This window comes from Lithobates pipiens, unplaced genomic scaffold, assembly GCF_037356315.1.
Source record: "Lithobates pipiens isolate NorthernLeopardFrog02 unplaced genomic scaffold, aLitPip1_a1.2 Scaffold_10, whole genome shotgun sequence".
NCBI classification, from domain to species: domain Eukaryota; kingdom Metazoa; phylum Chordata; class Amphibia; order Anura; family Ranidae; genus Lithobates; species Lithobates pipiens.
Window position 1 is genome coordinate 80250694 of NW_027507686.1, and position 22246 is coordinate 80272939.

Genomic DNA, 22246 nt, shown 5'->3' on the forward strand with positions numbered 1-22246 from the left:
CGAGTTTGCCTCTGATAATGCTCTTATCCTGGGTAATTTTAATCTAGTTCCTGACTCAGACATGGACAGACTGACTCCAGGGGGACACCATGGACCTGGGCTTGCTGCCTGGGCAGACACATATGGCCTGACGGATGTCTGGAGGTGGAGGCACCCTGGGTCTCGGGCATTTACATGTCACTCTGCCACCCACAAAACATTCTCCCGCATTGACTTGGTCTTTGCGCGGAGCCCAGTCCTCCCAAGGGTCGTAGATATACAAATATTGCCCAGGGGGATATCTGACCATGCACCTTTGTTTCTGACATTGGATCTTTCCCTGGGACCAGCGGTTAGACTATGGAGGCTTTCCAGGTTCTGGATCTCAGATGCCGCTGTGGATACTCATTTTAGGACCGAATTGAACAGCTATTGGGAGGAGAATGCAGGTTCGGCTGGGGTCACGGTAGTGTGGGATGCCTTTAAGGCTACCACGAGGGGACACTATCAGACTATCATTGGCAAAATACGCAGGGAACGTAGAGCAGAGCTAAAAAAGGCAGAGGGAGAGGCGGTCTGCGCGGAGGCACTTTTTGTCCGCACTCGGGATCCCCACCATTATCGGCAACTGCAAATCCTGACCAGGGAGGCTGTTGATCTCCGTACCTCTCTCACCCAGAAGAGAATGCTGGCTCAGTCCCAGCGGATCTTTGAGCAGGGGGAGAGGTCGGGTAGGATGCTGGCCTGGCTCTCCAGGGAACAGGCAGGGGGGTTGAGCATTTCACATATCAGGGACAACTCCGGTCAGTTGCTTCACACCCCAGACGGAATTAACAACTGTTTTGCAGAGTTTTATACATCTCTCTACACCTCTAGGTCGGATTACAGTAAGGAAGAACTAACGACTTACTTGGCCGACATAGATATACCAATCCTCACGGAAACGTACCGAAATAGGCTGGACGCCCCTATCACGGTCCTGGAGATTCTCCAGGCGCTTAAATCTATGCAGGCGGGTAAGACGCCGGGACCGGACGGAATCCCGGCGGAATTCTATAAGCACTACGCTACGGAGCTTTCTGAAAGACTCCACCACCTTTTCTCTGCATCGTCGCATATTGATAAACTTCCCGACACCATGAGCGAGGCGATCATAGGGGTGATCCCCAAGCCGGGGAAAGACCCCACCTTGTGTTCGTCATACCGCCCTATATCATTGTTAAATGCGGACGCGAAAATACTGGCCAAAATCCTGGCCAACAGACTAAACTTAGTCATCACGGCCCTTGTCCATAGCGACCAAACAGGTTTTATGCCGGGCAGAGGCACAGACATTAATATCAGACGCCTGCTCACGCACATAGATAGAGCGGCCGGGAGGGAGACTGGTGTGGTGGCCTCGCTCGACGCGGAGAAGGCTTTCGACTCTGTCGAGTGGGGTTACCTATGGGAGGTGCTCTCGCGATTCGGATTTGGCCCGGGATTTACGAATTGGATCCGCATGCTGTACCGCAGCCCCTCTGCTAGAATCCGTACCAATGGCTGTCTCTCCGGGCAGTTTCAGCTGGCACGGGGTACGAGACAGGGTTGCCCCCTCTCACCAGCCTTATTCGCCCTCGCAATGGAGCCCTTGGCTATCTTGCTGAGAGCGGATGCTGGGATAAAGGGAATACAGGTAGGGCCCATCGAGGAAAAGCTGTCCTTGTATGCAGATGACGCTCTGCTTTATTTAGCGGACGCGTCGTCTTCTTTGGGCACTGCACTGGAACTGATTAATCGATTCGGTCGGTACTCCGGTATCCGCATCTATTGGGACAAATCGGTTCTTTTCCCACTCCACTCCTCGACCCCTCGCGTGCCTCATCCGCAGCTTAGGGGCCTGGCGCTCCCAAACTTTCAGATCTACTACTGGGCGGCCGTTTTGGTCACAATTCGGTGGTGGTTCTCCCAGCCCACACAAAACCCGGCGGTCACCCTGGAGGCAGCCATCCTTGGCTCCTATGCAGCTCTGAGCAACCTACCATTTCGGGGGCTTAGAGCGAGCTCCTCCATGACGGGCTTGATGCGTACCACGGTGAGGGTCTGGCGGGAGGCAAGGAGGAGCTATGGAAAGCCCAATCACATCTCCCCACATATGCCCCTATGGGGCAACCCCATGCTCCCTCACCTGAATAGTATCCCAGACCCTTCTCTGTGGGCGAAAAGAGGGATCGTCACTTTAAAGCACATAGTTCATCAGGGTAGGCTAATGACTTTCCAAGAACTGAGACGTACATATGGGCTTCCAATTTCTTTCCAGTTCAGATATTGGCAACTGAAGCACGCCTTTGGGGCTCAGTTTCCTGCCCCTCTGACTCTGGAATCGGACTCCATTGAACGCCTACTGACTTCCAGGGTGATGGGGAGAACCCTGTCGACCTTATATCTTTACCTAACGGTGGAACATGACACTAGTTTGACCAAGACCCGGGAGAAGTGGAGTTCGGACATTCCGTCCCTGGGGGAGGAGGATTGGGAGGAGTGCCTGACTTCTTACATTCCAACAATGATAGCCACGAAAGACAGGTTTATACAATTTAAATTCCTGCATAGGGCCTACTTCACCCCACAGAGGCTGGCGCGGATTTACCCCCAAAGAGACCCTAATTGTCAAAGGTGTAAACAGGAGGAGGGCACTTTCTGGCACATGGTCTGGTCATGTCCCAAAATCCAGCCCTACTGGGAGGAAGTGGTTTCTACGCTAAATGCTGTGACCGGGTCGAACCTTCAGGTCGACCCTCAAACCCTACTATTGAGTCATTTGGCAGACGTTGAGGGGGACAGGTACTGTAAACTGTGCCTTACCTTCGCATTGTATTATGCCAGACGCGAGATTCTATTGAAATGGAAACTCGAGGACCCCCCTACCCCTGCCTTGTGGAGGAAATCAGTGAACCTGGTGCTCCCCCTGTATAAGTTGACCTATGAAAGTAGACAATGCCCGGGGAAATTTGATAAAATTTGGTCATCCTGGATAGATGCGTCCGCTGATCCTGGTTCCCCCTCCCCCTAACTTTGAGTTGAGCTGAGACGGTGGTGATCCCCCCCCCCTGTCCTCTCTCTCCCGACCATTTCCTCCCTGGCCTCCCCCTTCCGCGGGCTCGCGCAAATGTTAGGTACCTGCATGATGGCTGTGAAGTTCCGCTGGGGATGTCCTGCATTTATGATAGGGTAATGGATACTCCTGTTATCTGTACTGCTGGATTATTGATATATGAATGGATACTGGATGAAGGTGGTTTTTCTTTTCCTTTCTACAACTGTGTAATATCGGATCTACTGTACTTTGCAATGTAATGCTGATTTGTCTAATACAATTTTCTGTTAAAAAATTAAAGTTGAAACTGCATTTTAATGCTGCTGAAACTCTAATTCCTATCATTCAAATGCCAGAAGTGGAGGTAAAAACTGTTTGGGCAAAAGTTAGTCATAAACAGCTCTTTAATGGTCAAAAAGATTTAGCATGGGCCTGTGTGCACGAATGCCTACCTACCAAAGCCTTTCAGCACAAGAGAGGCGTGATACCATCAGCTAAATGTCCAAGGTCCTTGTGTAGATCTAAGGAGACTGTAAAGCATTTTCTGTGGGACTGCTTTTATGCCAAAGAGCTCTGGAGGAAAGTTAAACCACTTCTAGTTCAGGTAGCGGGAATTAAAGATTTAAACTATGAGTTGGTTCTTTATGGCAAGGTGGAGACTATACCACAGGCTAAATTTGTGATTTTATGGAAAATTATAAACTCTTTCAAAGAAGCTCTGTGGAAAGTCAGAAATAAGATAATCTTTAATTCTAATGAGGTAACAGTTAATGAATGCATGTCTTTGAGTTTTAGTGCAATGCGTTTATATGTTTTGCTTGATGAAAAGCATTCTACAAACAAAAGCAAGTTGTGGTGTCAGGAAAAATGGTTTACATCTTCAAACTAAGTAATGGAAAATTAGATTGTAAAGTATGATATGTGGACTCTGTATCATTTACTTATGTATACCTGTTAAAAAGTATTGTAAAGTTCAAATGTGAACTTGTATATTTTTTTACTGACCTAATAAAGCTTTTAAAACATATACTTAAAGTGGATCGATACAGAGAAGATTAGCATGGCCCCTGAGCAAGGATGACACGCTTAATCGCACATTTTCTTTAAGATTTTAGATCTTGTTATCTCGTGTACTCTTGCCATTGGCTATACTAAAAAATAAAAAAAACTACTTATATATTGCGGTTAGATTGGCGGTGCAGTTGTACTTTTTCAGCGAGCGCTTTCTATTTAACCACTTGCTTACTGGGCACTTAAGGCCCCCTCCTGCCCAGACCAATTTTCAGCTTTCGGCGCTGACGCACTTTGAATGTCAATGATGCGGTCATACAACACTCTACCCAAATTACATTTTTTCCCCACAAATAGAGCCTTCTTTTGGTGGTATTTAATCACAGCTAGGGTTTTAATTTTTTTGCTAAACAAACAAAGAAATATGGAAAATTTTGAAGAAAAACAAAAAAATCATGTTTAATAGTTTGTTATACAATTTTGCAAACAGGTCATTTTGCTGCTTCATTGATATGCACTGACAGGTGGCGCTGGTGGGCGGCACTTGTGGGGGGGAACAGATGGGCACTGGGGATCTGGTGGCACATCGCAGTGATTGGGACTGATGTCCATCTCACTGACGCCGGTGATCGGCTTTTTTTTTTCTCCTCGCGCTTAAAAATAGCCGATTACCGGCTGTGTTGACATCACATGATCAGCTGTCATTGGCTGACAGCTTGATCACTTGGTAGGGGGTTGGGATCGATCCCTTACTCTGATATGTGATCCGGCGAGTCTCATGGACTCGCTGATCACAGTGCGCACCGCTTGCGCCTGTCAGGGGGCACACAGGCTGCTTGTGCATGGGACGTCGTCCCGGCAATGCAGGTCCACGCTGTAGCCGTCATTTGGCTATAGTGCGGATCCCTAGTGGTTAATCACCACAGGGGTTTTTAATTTATTTGATTTTTTTTTGCCAAATGGAAAGGACCAACATTTGTGAACAGAAAAAAAAAATGAAAATAAATAAAGTATCACAGACAGAACTAATTGTTTTTGTCATCAGTGCCATGTATTAGTGCCATCTGTCATCAGTGCCACATTTTAGTGCCATCTCATCAGTAGACATGTGCGATTCGTTTCGTACGAATCTCAAATTCGTACGAATTTCTCAAAATTCGTATGTTCGGGAGGATCCGAAATACGAATTGCCGTGCGTCCGAATTCTGTACGGAATACAAACTTTTGTTTACGAAGTCCGGATCTCAGTCATTATGCTTAGTATGACTTGCAAAAGACTTCTGTGATAGAAGTCAATGTAAGTTGCCTGAAGACATCAGTGAAGGACTTTCATCCTCTCTGGGCAGGCTGCCAAGACCTTCCCTCGCCTCCATTATCTCTGAATTCCTGAATTTTAAGACTTTCACATATAAAAAAAGAATGCTTGTAGTTGTCGATCCCAGATTCACCTCATACATGTGTTATGTCACGGTGCTGGTGTCAGATCACTCTATCATGGTGCAGGTGTCTGTGCTCTATATCACGGTGCTGGTGCTGGTGATCATCTCCTGCACCCTTTTCTTTGCCTACCCTGACCTTCCCTTGCCTCCATTATCTCAAGATTCCTGCATTTTCAGAATTTCACATATAAAAAAAAGAATGCTTGTAGTTGTCGATCCCAGATTCACCTCATACATGTGTTATGTCACGGTGCTGGTGTCAGTGCTCTATATCACGGTGCTGGTTCTGGTGATCATCTCCTGCACCCTCTTCTTTGCCTACCCTGACCTTCCCTCGCCTCCATTATCTCAAGATTCCTGAATTTCACATATAAAAAAAAGAATGTTTGTAGTTGTCGATCCCAGATTCACCTCATACATGTGTTATGTCACGGTGCTGGTGTCAGATCACTCTATCACGGTGCAGGTGTCAGTGCTCTATATCACGGTGCTGGTGATCATCTCCTGCACCCTTTTTTTTGCCTACCCTGACCTTCCCTCGCCTCCATTATCTCAAGATTCCTGCATTTTCAGAATTTCACATATAAAAAAAAGAATGCTTGTAGTTGTCGATCCCAGATTCACCTCATACATGTGTTATGTCACGGTGCTGGTGTCAGATCACTCTATTACAGTGCAGGTGTCAGTGCTCTATATCACGGTGCTGGTTCTGGTGATCATCTCCTGCACCCTTTTCTTTGCCTACCCTGACCTTCCCTCGCCTCCATTATCTCAAGATTCCTGAATTTTCTGAATTTCACATATAAAAAAAGAATGCTTGTAGTTGTCGATCCCAGATTCACCTCATACATGTGTTATGTCACGGTGCTGGTGTCAGATCACTCTATCACGGTGCAGGTGTCAGTGCTCTATATCACAGTGCTGGTTCTGGTGATCATCTCCTGCACCCTCTTCTTTGCTTCTCGGCCTTTTGGCTAAGATCAAGTGTAGTATCTGTTCTTATCAGTTGCCAAAGGAGGCGCTGGTCCATCCCTATTTGAGAGGGTTTGGGCGGCGCTCTCCGATGGTGTAATTTGCATCCCGAAGGATGGTTTTGGTAGGGGCCACGTCGTGCCGCCCGACAGTAAACTGGGGGCCGATGCATGGTTGAGTCTGAGCCATCTGGAAGGATGCCCCTGGTGAGGGCGGGTGCTGCCTGGTCGGATCCAGAGGGCCGGGTTCCCGGCCTCTGGTCTGAATTGGGGTAGTTCTAGCCCCGGGCAGTTTTTCGGAAAGGAACGCTGGTTACTCTCTAGGCTAGGGGGAGTGCCGGTTAGTACATCCGAATATAATTAGGAAGGAGTGAGGGGAGCGACGGTGGAGCCTGATGGTAAAGGGCTCTCACCAAGCTTCCTGATCTTCATGCCTTCCTGTCTGGGGTGGGGGCTGCTGTGGTCTGGGCCGGGGGTCGGGGGCGGTCTTGAAAGCCTTTGGAGTATGTGCCCCTGGAGTGGCAGTCCAGGGGTGCCTAACAATCACTGTGAGTGAGGGTCACTTTGATTTTGGGCACCACGGTCACTGCACCATGACACGCTTTTTTAGCACCTGCCTCTTGGGCCGGGCCTTTTGGCTGGGACCAGAGGAATTTTTTTATTCCCGGCCGGAGGGCCTGGTCGTTGTTTCACACAACGACCACCTTTTCACTCTCCTCTCCACTATCCCTTCCCCATTTTTTATTTATTTTCAGTGTGTGTTTTGTCACTTTGCACGTTTGCTGTGATGAGTAGGGTCACAGGTTCTAGGGCCTGTCCTGAAAGTCTGGTGTGGGGGTGGACATGGCCTTCTGGCTTAGTTCACCCTCTGCCTTAGGGTTTGGGGTCTTCCTTCGGGGGAGCCCTACCTAGTATTTGGGTGGGTCTGTTTCGGCAGACCTTCCAAAGAACGAGGTCTGACTGGTTTCGGCCAGGAAGACCAAGTTTTAAGTGTCCTTGTCCCTGTCAGGAGCCTAACGCCCCGGGGGATTCAGGACAAGGTCCTCTGATTTTAGAGGACTTGTGTACCCGTCTGCACTTTTTTGTGTCACTCTTTATGTGTGTGCACATTTTTTATGCACCGGGTGAAGTTTTTTGGAGTGTGTTTTGCACGCCACTGGCTTTAAAAAAAAAAAAAAAAAAATACTTAAAGTGGATCGATTGCATGGCCCCTGTGCAAGGATGGCGCGCTTAATCGCGTGGCAAAACACATTTTCTTTAAGCTTTTAGATCTTGTTATCTCGTGTACTCTTGCCATTGGCTATACTAAAAAATAAAAAAACCTACTTATATATTGTGGTTAGATTGGCGGTGCAGTTGTACTTTTTCAGCGAGCGCTTTCTTTTTGTGCTATTTAACCACTTGCTTACTGGGCACTTAAGGCCCCCTCCTGCCCAGACCAATTTTCAGCTTTCGGCGCTGACGCACTTTGAATGTCAATGACGCGGTCATACAACACTCTACCCAAATTACATTTTTTCCCCACAAATAGAGCCTTCGTTTGGTGGTATTTAATCACAGCTGGGGTTTTAATTTTTTTGCTAAACAAACAAAGAAATATGGAAAATTTTGAAGAAAAACAAAAAAATCATGTTTAATAGTTTTTTAATACAATTTTGCAAACAGGTCATTTTGCTGCTTCATTGATATGCACTGACAGGTGGCGCTGGTGGACGGCACTCGTGGGGGGGCACAGATGGGCACTGGGGATCTGGTGGCACATCGCAGTGATTGGGACTGATGTCCATCTCACTGACGCCGGTGATCAGCTTTTTTTTTCTCCTCGCGCTTAAAAATAGCCGATTACCGGCAGTGTTGACATCACATGATCAGCTGTCATTGGCTGACAGCTTGATCACATGGTAGGGGGTTGGGATCGATCCCTTACTCCCATCTGTGATCCGGCGAGTCTCATGGACTCGCTGATCACAGAGCGCACCGCGTGCGCCCGTCAGGGGGCACGCAGGCTGCTTGTGCACGGGACGTTGTCCCGGCAATGCAGGTCCACGCTGTAGCCATCATTTCGGCTATAGTGCGGATCCCTAGTGGTTAATCACCACAGGGGTTTTTAATTTATTTGATTTTTTTTTTTGCCAAATGGAAAGGACCAACATTTGTGAACAGAAAAAAAAAAAGAAAATAAATAAAGTATCACAGACAGTACTAATTGTTTTTGTCATCAGTGCCATGTATTAGTGCCATCTGTCATCAGTGCCACGTTTTAGTGTCATCTGTCATCAGTAGACATGTGCGATTCGTTTCGTACGAATCTCAAAATTCGTACGTTCGGGAGGATCCGAAATACGAATTGCCGTGCGTCCGAATTCTGTACGGAATACAAACTTTTGTTTACGAATTCCGGATCTCAGTCATTATGCTTATTATGACTTGCAAAAGACTTCTGTGATAGAAGTCAATGTAAGTTGCCTGAAGACATCAGTGAAGGACTTTCATCCTCTCTGGGCAGGCTGCCAAGAAAAGAACAAAATGATACAATGTTTCTTTTTCAATGGGCTTAACCCCTTGTGTAGAAGTTCCCAGTTTAACCATTTAAAGACTAAATCTTTTCTGACACTTGTTGCTTACAAGTAAAAATCCAGTATTTTCTGCTAAAAAATCACTCAGAAGCCCCAAAAATTATATATATATTTTTTTAGCAGAGACCCTAGGGAATAAAATAGCAGTTGTTGCAATATTTTATGTGACGCGATATTTGTGCAGAGGTCTGTCAAACGCAAGTTAGCCCTTTTTTTTTCGGTCGACCTCTAGAGAGCACTGACATTAGCAGCATGACATACAGCAAAGACACCTGCACCGTGATAGAGTGATCTGACACCAGTACCGTGACATAACACATGTATGAGGTGAATCTGGGATCGACAACTACAAGCATTCTTTTTTTATATGTGAAATTCTGAAAATTCAGGAATCTTGAGATCATGGAGGCGAGGGAAGGTCAGGGTAGGCAAAGAAAAGGGTGCAGGAGATGATCACCAGCACCGTGATATAGAGCACTGACACCTGCACCGTGATAGAGTGATCTGACACCAGCACCGTGACATAACACATGTATGAGGTGAATCTGGGATAGACAACTACAAGCATTCTTTTTTTATATGTGAAAGTCTTAAAATTCAGGAATCTTGAGATAATGGAGGCGAGGGAAGGTCAGGGTAGGCAAAGAAGAGGGTGCAGGAGATGATTCTTTGCCTACCCTGACCTTCCCTCACCTCCATTATCTCAAGATTCCTGAATTTTCAGAATTTCACATATAAAAAAAGAATGCTTGTAGTTGTCGATCCCAGATTCACCTCATACATGTGTTATGTCACGGTGCTGGTGTCAGATCACTCTATCACGGTGCAGGTGTCAGTGCTCTATATCACGGTGCTGGTGCTGGTGATCATCTCCTGCACCCTTTTCATCTCCTGCACCCTTTTCTTTGCCTACCCTGACCTTCCCTCGCCTCCATTATCTCAAGATTCCTGCATTTTCAGAATTTCACATATAAAAAAAAGAATGCTTGTAGTTGTCTATCCCAGATTCACCTCATACATGTGTTATGTCACGGTGCTGGTGTCAGATCACTCTATCACGGTGCAGGTGTCAGTGCTCTATATCACGGTGCTGGTGCTGGTGATCATCTCCTGCACCCTTTTCTTTGCCTACCCTGACCTTCCCTCGCCTCCATTATCTCAAGTAGGGATGAGCCGAACACCCTCCAGTTCGGTTTGCACCAGAACTTTCGAACGGACCCCAAATTCGAACGAACTTTAGAACCCCATTGAAGTCTATGGGACTCGAACGTTCGAAATGAAAAGTGCTCATTTTAACGGCTAATATGCAAGATACTGTCCTAAAAAGGGTTTGGGGACCTGGCTCCTGCCCCAGGGGACATGGGTCAATGCCTAAAATGTTTTTAAAAATGGCCGTTTTGGCGGGAGCACTGATTTTAATGACGATTAAAGTGAAAAAAAAGTGAAATATTCCTTTAAATATGGTGCCTGGGGGGTGTCTGTAGTATGCCTGTGAAGTGCCACGTGTTTCCCGTGTTTAGAACAGTCCCTGCACAAAATGACATTAAACGGAAATAACACCATTTAAAACTGCTTGCGGTTTTAATGTTATATCTGGTTCCTGCAATATGGTTGAAAATCATTGAGAAAAATGGCATGGGTAGCCCTCCCTGCCCATTACCAGCCTATTTGGGTCTTGTACGCATATTAAGGGGAACCCTGTACCCATATTAAAAAAAGGAAATGCGTGTGGCCCCCAGGCCCTATATACTCAGAACAGCAGTATACAGGCGGTGCAAACAAGACAGGGACTGTGTAGGTTTGTTGTGTTAAGTTGAATCTGTTTGTAATTTTCAACTGGTACATTTTTAAAGTGTAGCTCCAGTCAAAAAAACTATTTTTAAGCTTTTTGGAAAACATAGGGAAGGGTTATCACGCCTGTATAATTTGTTTTGTCGTCCATCTTTTTTCATCTCACTTGCTGTTGTCTCCTTCCGTTTGCAAGTAGGAGATGTTTGTAAATTGGATGTTTGAAAGTAGGGGCCTGCCCTATATGCTCTGCAGAAATGGCGGAACAAGGTGTTGGTTTTGCCACAACATTGTAAGCCCTCAAAGTGACTCTTGGTGGGCGCTGGAGCGCCCTGCTGTGAATGATTATATCAAGAATTGTAATTACATGCCATTGTTGAACAGTGGTAGAAAAATTGACCTTTGGTGGTTGTGGTGCTGGTGCCACAACACTATAAGTCCTCACCGTTACTCTGGGTGGGCACAGAAAGGGGCCCTCCTGTGAAATATTATATCAAGAATTGTAATTACATGTCCCTGTTAAACAGGGGCAGAAAAATTTGGCCTTAGGAACTGCTGCTGGTGCCACCACACTGCAACCTCTTCCATATACTCTAGTTTTATTGCAGGAATTAGCCCTGCTGCAAAGCATTGCATCAAAAATTGTACTTAAACGCCCCTGTTAAACAGGGGCAGAAAAATTTGGCCTTAGGCACTGCTGCTGGTGCCACCACACTGCAACCTCTGCCATATACTCTAGTTTTATTGCAGGAATTAGCCCTGCTGCAAAGCATTGCATCAAAAATTGTAATTAAACGCCCCTGTTAAACAGGGGCAGAAAAATTGGGCCTTAGGCACTGGTGCTTGGTGCCACCACACTGCAACCTCTCCCATATACTCTTGTTTGATTGCAGGAATTAGCCCTGCTGCAAAGCATTGCATCAAAAATTGTACTTAAACGCCCCTGTTAAACAGGGGCAGAAAATTTGGGCTGATGGCATCAACCAGAACCAGAAATGTTCTTCCAACATATCAGCGGAGGAGGAAGAGGATAGACAATCAACATAACAGGACAGTCACTCAGCATCAGCATAGGCAGTCTTGAAGAGATGTGATATTTCAAAAAAAATTATTCTGTTACATCAGCTTCAGGTGCTTGGTAGCTGTGGGTGATCCAAGACTGATTCATCTTGATGAAGGTCAGTCGATCAACTGATTCGGTGGACAGGCGCACCCTGTGATCAGTAACAAAGCCACCAGCAGCACTGAAGGTGCGTTCCGAAAGAACGCTGGATGCAGGACAGGCCAGTAGCTCAATTGCATACTGTGCAAGCTCTGGCCAGTGATCCATCCTCAAGACCCAGTAAGCCAGAGGATTTTCGGTGGGAAAGGTGTCCAAGTCTGACCTTGCCCCTAGGTATTCCTGCACCATGTAAATCAGACGCTGGCGATGGTTGCTGGAACCGATCATACCTTGGGGCTGCGGACTAAAAAATTGTCTGAAAGCATCAGTCAGACGGCCACCTTCTCCACCGCTCCTTCTGACCGATGCCTCAGCAACACGTTGTCCAGGACCAGGAGTTTGTAACCTCCCAGTCTCTGGGAACGTGTTGCACAGACCTTTCTGCAAGGCCTCCCGGAGATGTCTCATCCTCTGCTCCCTCTGCGATGGCAAGATAAGGTCAGCAACCTTACCCTTGTACCGTGGATCAAGGAGAGTGGCCAGCCAGTAATGGTCCCTCTCCTTGATCCGAAGAATGCAAGGATCCTTCCGCGGGCTTTGCAGGATCAGGGAGGCCATGCAGCGTAGGTTAGCTGAGGCATTCGGTCCGGAGTCCTCTGGGTCACTAAGGACAACATGATCCGCAGCTACCTCCTCCCAGCCACGTACAAGTCCACGTGTTTCTTGGGACTGTAAATCATCCCTACAAGACTGCTGCTGCTGCTGCTGATGCTGAGTGCCAGCCTCCACCTCCATGCTGACACAATCATCCTCCTCCTCCTCTTCCTCCTCCTCACCCTCTTCCTGTGTGATGGGTGGCACAGCAGGAACACTGTCTGGATAAAGGGGGCCTTGAGAGGCAAGGAAGTCCTCCTCTTCCTGCCTCTGTTCTGCCTCAAGTGCCCTGTCCATTATTCCACGCAGCGTATGCTCCAAGAGGTGGACAAGAGGTACAGTGTCACTGATGCATGCACTGTCACTGCTCACCATCCTTGTGGCCTCCTCAAACGGTGACAGGACAGTGCATGCATCCCTGATCATGCCCCACTGGCGTGGTGAGAAAAAACCGAGCTCCCCTGACCCTGTCCTGGTGCCGTAGTCGCACAGGTACTCATTGATGGCCCTCTGCTGCGTGTGCAGCCGCTGCAGCATGGCCAATGTTGAGTTCCATCTGGTGGGCATGTCACATATAAGGCGGTTCTTGGGCAGGTTCAACTCCTTTTGGAGCTCAGCCAGCCGAGCACAGGCATTAAATGATCGTCGGAAATGCACACAGACTTTCCTGGCCTGCTTCAGGACATCCTGTAAGCCGGGGTACCTGCCCAAGAACCGCTGCACCACCAGGTTAAGGACGTGAGCTACACAGGGCACATGGGTCAGTTGTCCCTGTCGGAGGGCGGAGAGGAGGTTGGTGCCATTGTCGCAAACCACCATTCCTGGCTTAAGCTGGCGTGGCGTCAACCACCTCTCGGCCTGCCCCTGCAGAGCTGACAAAACATCCGCCCCAGTGTGGCTCCTGTCCCCCAAACAAAACAGCGCAAGCACGGCATGGCATCGTTTTGCCTGCGTACTTGCGTAGCCCCTGGAACGCCTACGGAGCACCGCTGGTTCTGAGGACAGAGCACTGGAAGAGGCCATGGAGGAAGAAGAAGAGGAGGGGGTGGAGGAGAGAGGTGTGTCACAACCAATAGTAGCATTTTGGAGGCGTGGTGGCGGAACAACCTCCAACACTACTGCACCTTGTCCTGCATCCTTCCCAGCTGCCAGAAGAGTGACCCAATGGGCCGTGAAAGACAGGTAACGTCCCTGTCCATGCCTGCTGGACCATGAGTCAGTGGTAATATGCACCTTACCGCTGACCGCCCTGTCCAGCGAGGCAAGGACATTGTCTTCCACATGCCGGTAGAGAGCCGGAATCGCCTTCCGTGAGAAAAAGTGGCGTTTGGGGACCTGCCACTGAGGAACCACACATTGTACCACACATTGTACAAACTCACGGAAGGGGGCCGAGTCTACCAACTGAAAAGGCAGCAGTTGAAGTGCTAGCAATTTAGCCAAGCTAGCATTCAACCGCTGGGCATGTGGATGGCTGGGAGTGAACTTCTTTCACCGGTCCAGCAGCTGGGGCAGGGACATTTGCCTGCTATAATCGGACGTGGGTGTACCGCTAGCAGAGTTCCCGGAAGCACTTGGCTGTGACACACCTAATTCTACACCTTCATTCCTCTCAGAGCAGGTTTCAGAGAGGACTGAAGGTCTAGTGGGGTTGGAGATGCCAGCTGATGAGGAGCAAGGAGAGGTCCGCTTTGTTCTTTGGTGTGGGTCTTTGAGGTACGCTTGCCAACGAGCTGCATGGCAGGTCAACATATGTCTGGTCAAGCATGTGGTGCCCAAGCGGCTGATGTTTTGGCCACGTGAGATACGCTTGAGACATATGTTGAAAATAGCAGCGGTGCGATCTGATGCACTCATCTCAAAAAAGGCCCACACCAAAGAACTTTTAGAATAACGCGCAGAGGCAGTGCCCTCATCATCCCCTCCCTCTTCATCGCTGTAGCAAACCTGGCAGTATGCTGCAGCTTGTGGAACATGACTGCCAGATTGCTGTCCTTCTTCAGCATCCCCTCTCTCTGCGCTCACGCTACTGCCTTCCTCTAGCTGAGTGTCATCATCAGAGCCCACAAAACACTGGGCATCCTCCTGGAGCATGTACCCAACACTGTGCTCGAAGAGTTCAGGAGACTCCTCAGGAGGACGTGGTGGGTCTAGGGAAGGAGTCACTGATGATGACATTGAGAGGAGGGAAGACGATGCGTTGGCAGCTGCTTTGCTAGTACCCTGAGACTGGGTGAGAGAGGATGAGGAGGATGAAGAGGGCTTGGTCATCCACTCTACCAAGTCGTTGGCATGTTGCGGTTCAACAGCTGCCGAAAAGAAGGACAAGCGTGTCCCATGACCACGTGCTGATGACAATGCACCGCGTCCACGACCAGCAGTGTTGTCTCTAGACACAGAGCCTGCTTGCCCTCTTTTATCGGCTCGCGCCTGTCTGCCTCTCCTTGCTGGCCTTCCAGACATGGTAATGACCTGAAGGGAGTTGGGTAAAAAAGCAGTTGAGTAGTGTATATTGTGCTAGAGGCACACAACACCCACTAACTCCTGCAGATGCCTTTATTATAGAACACCAGAGATAAAGGGGTATATACAGATGTATACTGTGCTGTGCTGGAGGCACACACAACTTCCAATAACTCCTGCAGATGGCAAGTGGTCTCAAATAGAGAAGAGCTATGTAGGTGGATATAGCGGTATGTACTGGGTACAGAGCACGCAGACAGCACGCACTATCTCCTAACACTACTGACTGCAAGCTCTATTATAAAAGATAGATCACTAGCTATATAGGTGAGGTGAATATAGCGGTGTATACTGCGGTCAGGGCACGCAGACAACAACCACTACACAACAGCAAGATCAAAAATCGTCCGAAAACGATTGGTGTGTACTGTGTTGAAGGTACACAGAACACCCACTGCTTCAGACGACAACACACTACACAAGGCCGCCGCGCTGGCGGCCTTATATAGTGTGGGGCGTGCACTACACAGCCTGAGCTATGATTGGCCACAGGCATCCTGCCTGTGGCCAATCATGGCTCTCCTCGCTGCTGGCGCTGCGATTGGCCAAGCATGCGGGGTCACAGTGCATGCTTGGCCAATCATGAGCCAGCAATGCACTGCGCCATCGCAGTGCATTGTGGGCCGTGAGCGCCACACGAATTTGGCGCGAACGGACCAAAATGTTCGGACTTCGCCGAACGGACGAACAGCCAATGTTCGAGTCGAACGTATGTTCGACTCGAACACGAAGCTCATCCCTAATCTCAAGATTCCTGCATTTTCAGAATTTCACATATAAAAAAAAGAATGCTTGTAGTTGTCGATCCCAGATTCACCTCATACATGTGTTATGTCACGGTGCTGGTGTCAGATCACTCTATCACTGTGCAGGTGTCAGTGCTCTATATCACGGTGCTGGTTCTGGTGATCATCTCCTGCACCCTTTCCTTTGCCTACCTTTACCTTCCCTCGCCTCCATTATCTCAAGATTCCTGAATTTTCAGAATTTCACATATAAAAAAAGAATGCTTGTAGTTGTCGATCCCAGATTCACCTCATACACGTGTTATGTCACGGTGCTGGTTTCAGATCACTCTATCACGGTGCAGGTGTCAGTGCTCTATATCACGGCGCTGGTTCTGGTGATCATCTCCTGCACCCTCTTCTTTGCTTCTTGGCCTTTTGGCTAAGATCAAGTGTAGTATCTGTTCTTATCAGTTGCCAAAGGAGGCGCTGTTACATCCCTATTCGAAAGGGTTTGGGCGGCGCTCTCCGATGGCGTAATTTGCATCCGGAAGGACGGTTTCGGTTGGGGCCACGTCGTGCCGCCCGACAGTAAACTGGGGGCCGATGCATGGTCGAGTCTGAGCCGTCTGGAAGGATGCACCTGGTGAGGATGGGTGATGCCTGGTCTAATCCAGAGGGTCGGGTACCTGGCCTTCTGGCCTGGATTGGGGTAGTTCTAGCCCCGGACAGTTTTTCGGGAGGGAAAACTGGCTGCACCCTATGTAGGGGGGGAGGAGCGGTTAGTACTTCCCGAATGTAATTAGGAAGGAGTGACGGGAGCGACGGTGGAGCCTGATGGTAAAGGGCTCTCACCAAGCTTCCTAGTCTTCATGCCTTCCTGTCTGGGGTGGGGGCTGCTGTGGTCCGGACCGTGGGTCAGGGCGGTCTTGAAAGCCTATGGAGTATGTGCCCCTGGAGTGGCAGTCCGGGGGTACCTAAGAATCACTGTGAGTGAGGGTCACTTTGATTTTGGGCACCAAGGTCACTGCACCATAACACGCTTTTTTAGCACCTGCCTCTTGGGCCGGGCCTTTTGGCTGGGACCAGAGGAATTTTTTATTCCTGGCCGGAGTGCCTGGTCGTTGTTTCACACAACGACCACCTTTTCACTCTCCTCTCCACTATCCCTTCCCCACTTTTTATTTATTTTCAGTGTGTGTTTTGTCACTTTGCACGTTTGCTGTGATGAGTAGGGTCACAGGTTCTAGGGCCTGTCCTGAAAGTCTGGGGAAGGGGTGGACATGGTCTTTTGGCTTAGTTCGCCCTCTTGGTTGGAGTCTTCCTTCGGGGGAGCCTCACCTAGTATTTGGGTGGGTCTGTTTCGGCAGACCTTCCAAAGAACGAGGTCTGACTGGTTTCGGCCAGGAAGACCAAGTTTTAAGTGTCCTTGTCCCTGTCAGGAGCCTAACGCCCCGGGGGATTCAGGACAAGGTCCTCTGATTTTAGAGGACTTGTGTACCCGTCTGCACTTTTTTGTGTTACTCTTTATGTGTGTGCTCATTTTTTATGCACCGGGTGAAGTTTTTTGGAGTGTGTTTTGCACGCCACAGGCTTTCAAAAAGAAAAAAAAATACTTAAAGTGGATCGATACAGAGAAGATTAGCATGGCCCCTGCGCAAGGATGACACGCTTAATCGCATAGCGAACCACATTTTCTTTAAGCTTTTAGATCTTGTTCTCTCGTGTACTCTTGCCATTGGCTATACTAAAAAATAAAAAACCTACTTATATATTGCGGTTAGATTGGCAGTGCAGTTGTACTTTTTCAGCGAGCGCTTTCTTTTTGTGCTATTTAACCACTTGCTTACTGGGCACTTAAGGCCCCCTCCTGCCCAGACCAATTTTCAGCTTTCGGCACTGACGCACTTTGAATGTTAATGACGCGGTCATACAACACTCTACCCAAATTACATTTTTTCCCCACAAATAGAGCCTTCTTTTGGTGGTATTTAATCACAGCTGGGGTTTTAATTTTTTTGCTAAACAAACAAAGAAATATGGAAAATTTTGAAGAAAAACAAAAAATCATGTTTAACCACTTCAGCCCCGGACCAATAAACAGCCTAAGCACCAGAGGTCTTTTTACAATTTCGCACTGCGCTGCTTTAACTGGTAATTGCGCAGTCATGCAATCGCTTCTCGGCCTTTTGGCTAAGATCAAGTGTAGTATCGACTATAGCCTTTAGGGGTGTCTCTGCTTCACAGCTAGGACGTTGAGAACCACTTGTATCTATCCAAGCCATTAGGTCCTTGTGGGGTACCCTCTGCTCGGCCTTGGAGGATCGTTGATTAAATTCAGCTTCATCTACTTGCTGCTATTGGGCTAGAGGCTTAGCCTCCACAAGGAACGAGATTGTGGTCTTCCCTCCTCCCCCCCTCTCCGCATTACTACCTCCGGGCAGTAGATGCAAGAGCCTTTGTAAAGGCTTCAGAGCGAAGACTTCGAGGAAACAAGAAGCAGCTGAGGCGACATCCTCCTCCTTGAAGATGGGGAAGAGTGACAAGAAGACCAGCATAAGCAAGAAGAACCCCGCCCCAGCCACTTCCACCAAGGTCCCCGAGAATGTTGCTGCCTCAACCTCCACCTCTACCCCGGCCAGCGCCAGCCAGCCGAGACCAGCCAAGCCTTCCCCCCCTGCAGACGGGCTCCCTACCCTAGAGCCTTGGATGAAGCAGACGGTCGTTCTGCAGCTGAAGGAGGTGGACGGAAGAGTCCCCGACATGACCCCGGAGATCTTTGGAAAGAAGATGATCCTGGAGCAGGGGTTCAGCAAAAGCGGAAATGCTTTCGGTCCAGGCCTTCACAAAAGGTACATTTTTTATAACTTTTGTGTCGTTCCAGGTCTGCAGAAGGTACTGGGAGATGGTAAAGGCGAGTGGTCCTGAATCCCCCTTTCGTAAGTTCACTGCAAACTGCCCCATTACACAGGACGAGAAGTGGGTGACGGTGGCCATGAGGAACCCCCATACCCCAGGTAAGGACACAGACCATGAGACCAAGGATTGTCCAAGGTCCAAAGCCTGCAACCTCTGCGGAGCGGCTGAGCACGTGTTCAAACACTGCCCCCAGCGGTCCCGATCTTACGCTGGAGCCCTGATCCAGGGCAAGCCATCTGCCAGCACCAGGAAGAAGCCACCGGAAAGGGAAAAAGAACCACAGAAGACCACTGGTAAGCTCACCCCCACCCCTACCCCCACCCCTGTCCAGGCCCCAGCCCAGACCCCTTGCCCCGCCCCAGCCCCTGCCTCCAGCACACCCCCACCCACCACCTCTGTGCTGGAGGAGACCCTCCCCCCACCCACCCCGGACCTGTCCTCCCTGGAGGACTTCCCCGCCCTCCCTTCCACCCCCACCAGTGGACCCTCAGGAAGCCGGAAACAGAAACCTAGCAGTCCAACTGCAGAGGAACCCGCTTCCTCCACTAAAAGGCCCAATGGGGACCAGCGCGACAGCGAGGGACCAGAGCCAGTAGTGGAGGACCTCGAGTCAGCGGGGGAGGAGGATGAAGACGTGGGGGGAGAGGAGGAGGTCATGGCCGACTCTGAGCCTGACCTCACCTCCGACCTCCACGTCAACATCACCCAGACGATGATGGATGCTGTCCTGGAGGAGCTCGGCCTGTACGAGAAGAAGAACACAGGACAAACAGAGGAGGCAACGGAAGACCCCCCTCCGGGGAGGTAAGTTCGGTCCCTTGCTGACTAGACCTCATACCCTTTTTCATTATGGCAGAGATCTCAATCTTTTCCATTAATGTGAGGAGTATCAAGGATACATCTAGAAGGCAAGCGGCACTGACATTTCTCTCTACACAGCAGAGTGATGTCTACATGCTCCAGGAGTGCGCACTTCCTCCTCTGAGGAGGTACACCCATCTGACCTCCCAGTGGACCCTTGGTCCCTCCTACTGGTCCAGGGTGGCAATTGTAAGTCTGCAGGTGTAGCCATTCTTGTCAGGGGTGGGCGCTTCGCGGTTGACTCCATCCATGAGCTAGTCTGTGGCCGTCTTCTGGTCATAGACGGCTCGTGGGTGGGAGAGCCAATGAGGCTCATCAACATGTACGCCCCCCCAGATAAGAATGAGCGGCTGGAACTTTTCCAGACCCTGCGGACCCAACTCGTCACCACCAGGGCAGTAGTAATCGGCGGTGATTTTAACTGTCCGATAGAGGAGGATGGGTGCAGCTCCAGCATGTACGCAAAACTTGATGCTACATCCAGGCTGCTCAAGGAGATGATCTCGGAGGCTTCCCTGCAGGATGCCATGGGATCCATAGGGAAAGGTACCGTGAACTACTCATGGTGCCGTCCCGATGGATCAGTGCGTTCCAGGATCGACTTCGTGCTCACTTCAAGAGCAGCCAAGCATCGCAATTTCTCCATGATCCCCTGCTTTTTCTATGACCACAGGGCTATCCACTTTCGGGGTGACCTGGGTGAGGGCTTTGCCCGCGGACCAGGCTCCTGGAAGCTAAATAGTACCCTGCTGGAAAATGAGGAATTGATGGGGGAACTCAGGGAGGCCTATGCCACCTGGACGGAGGAAAAGCGATTCTTCGGAAGGGTAAGTGACTGGTGGGAGTTTGTGATGGTCAAGCTGCGCAGCTTCTTTCAGGCAAGGGGACGTCAGCAAGTGTGTGCCAGGAAGAAGGAACTGAGGAGACTGCAACGTCAGTTGCAGTCCCTGCAGGACCTTCACCACTGTGGCTGGGACGTTAGGCAGGACCTGGAGGACACCAAGAAGAGCCTGAAAGGGTACTTTGAGGAAGAATCCAGGCACATTGTCTTCTGTGCCAAGGTGGAGAACCTTGAGAAAGGTGAGAAGTGTAAATCTTTCTTTTTCAGGAAACTCCACTCAGGACACACACCCTTTGTCAGAGCTGCGTGACGAGACCGGAACACTCCAGAAGGGAAAGGAGGCTGTGATGCAAGTGGTCAGCGACTACTACACCAACCTCTACTCCCCGAAAACAACAGACACACAGGCAGCCGACAGGTTCCTGTCAGGTATCTCTAACCAAATTGATCCTGCAGGTTCGTCGGACGTCAACGCCCCCTTGGTGTTGGAGGAGCTGCACTCTGCCGCTAAATCCTTTAGGCGGGGCAGGACCCCGGGCTGCGATGGTCTCCCAGTTGAACTTTATGTAACGCTGTGGGATCTCGTGGGCCCGGACCTGCTCGAGCTGTACGAGGAGATGGTGGTGGAGGGCAGAATGCCTCCGACCCTGAGCGAGGGGATGATCACGATTTTGTATAAGCACAAGGGGGAGAGATCGGACCTAAAAAACTGGCGTCCGATCTCTCTTCTGAACGTGGACTACAAAATCCTCGCCAAGGTTCTGGCCAACAGGCTGAAATCTGTCATCGGACAGATCATCCACCCGGATCAGACTTGTGGCATTCCTGGTCGCAGGATTGCGGACAGCCTTGCGCTTGTCCGGGACACGGTCCAGTACATTCATGGCCGCTGTGTGCACGTGGCCCTGGTCAGTCTTGACCAGGAGAAGGCCTTTGACCGTGTCTCCCATGAGTTTATGTGCAGCACTCTGCGCAGGTTTGGTCTTGGTGAGATGTTTTGTTCGTATGTAAATGTTATGTATAATGATATTTGTAGTGTGGTGTTGGTGAACGGTTGGAAAACTGACCCCTTTCCAGTATTGTCTGGGGTCAGACAAGGCTGCCCTCTCTCACCTCTGCTTTTTGTCTGTTGTATAGAGCTCTTCGCCCAAAGCATCAGACGGAACCCAGAGATCAGAGGGATCACCGCACCAGGACCGGACAGACGGGAGGTCAAGTGCTCGCTCTACATGGATGATGTGACGGTGTTCTGTGCTCCATCGACACACTCGCCCAGATGTGTGAGGACTTCGGCCAAGCTTCAGGGGCAAAGGTCAACTGCGGGAAGTCGGAAGTCATGCTCTTCGGAAAGTGGTTCCTGCCTTCTTCTGCACCCATGCCCTTCAGCGTCAAAGCAGACTTCATCAAAATCCTTGGGGTCTGGTTTGGAGCAGAGGGCGCAGCCCTGAAGTCCTGGGAAGAAAGACTGACAAAGATGCGACAGAAGTGAGCCTCCGAGAACTCACCATCGAAGGTAAAACACTGGTACTCGGCAGCGAGATTCTCCCTGTGTTGCAGTACCTCGCCCAGGCCTGGCCCCCCCTGGGTTAACACCTGCAAGGCCATCACCAGGGCAGTGTTTCACTTCATCTGGAGCTCCAAAATGGACAGAGTAAAGCGGGCGGTTATGTTCAAGGAACCCCTCAAGGGCGGTAAGGGCGTGCCCGACATCGCCACTCTAC

The 22246-nt window shown here is 49.6% G+C and overlaps 1 non-coding gene and 4 pseudogenes across 1 annotated transcript; all 5 read left to right on the forward strand.

The window, feature by feature from the left end:
* Positions 1-4068: 4068 nt before the first annotated feature.
* Positions 4069-4168, forward strand: LOC143956215 (U6 spliceosomal RNA; annotated as a pseudogene).
* Positions 4169-6459: 2291 nt separating this feature from the next.
* Positions 6460-6567, forward strand: LOC143955955 (U2 spliceosomal RNA; annotated as a pseudogene).
* Positions 6568-16326: 9759 nt separating this feature from the next.
* On the forward strand, positions 16327-16434 carry LOC143955947 (U2 spliceosomal RNA; annotated as a pseudogene).
* Positions 16435-17498: 1064 nt separating this feature from the next.
* LOC143956207 (U6 spliceosomal RNA) lies at positions 17499-17602 on the forward strand. Its single transcript, XR_013269865.1, has one exon. It is a non-coding gene; the product is annotated as a U6 spliceosomal RNA (small nuclear RNA).
* Positions 17603-18077: 475 nt separating this feature from the next.
* On the forward strand, positions 18078-18229 carry LOC143956164 (U2 spliceosomal RNA; annotated as a pseudogene).
* Positions 18230-22246: the final 4017 nt, after the last annotated feature.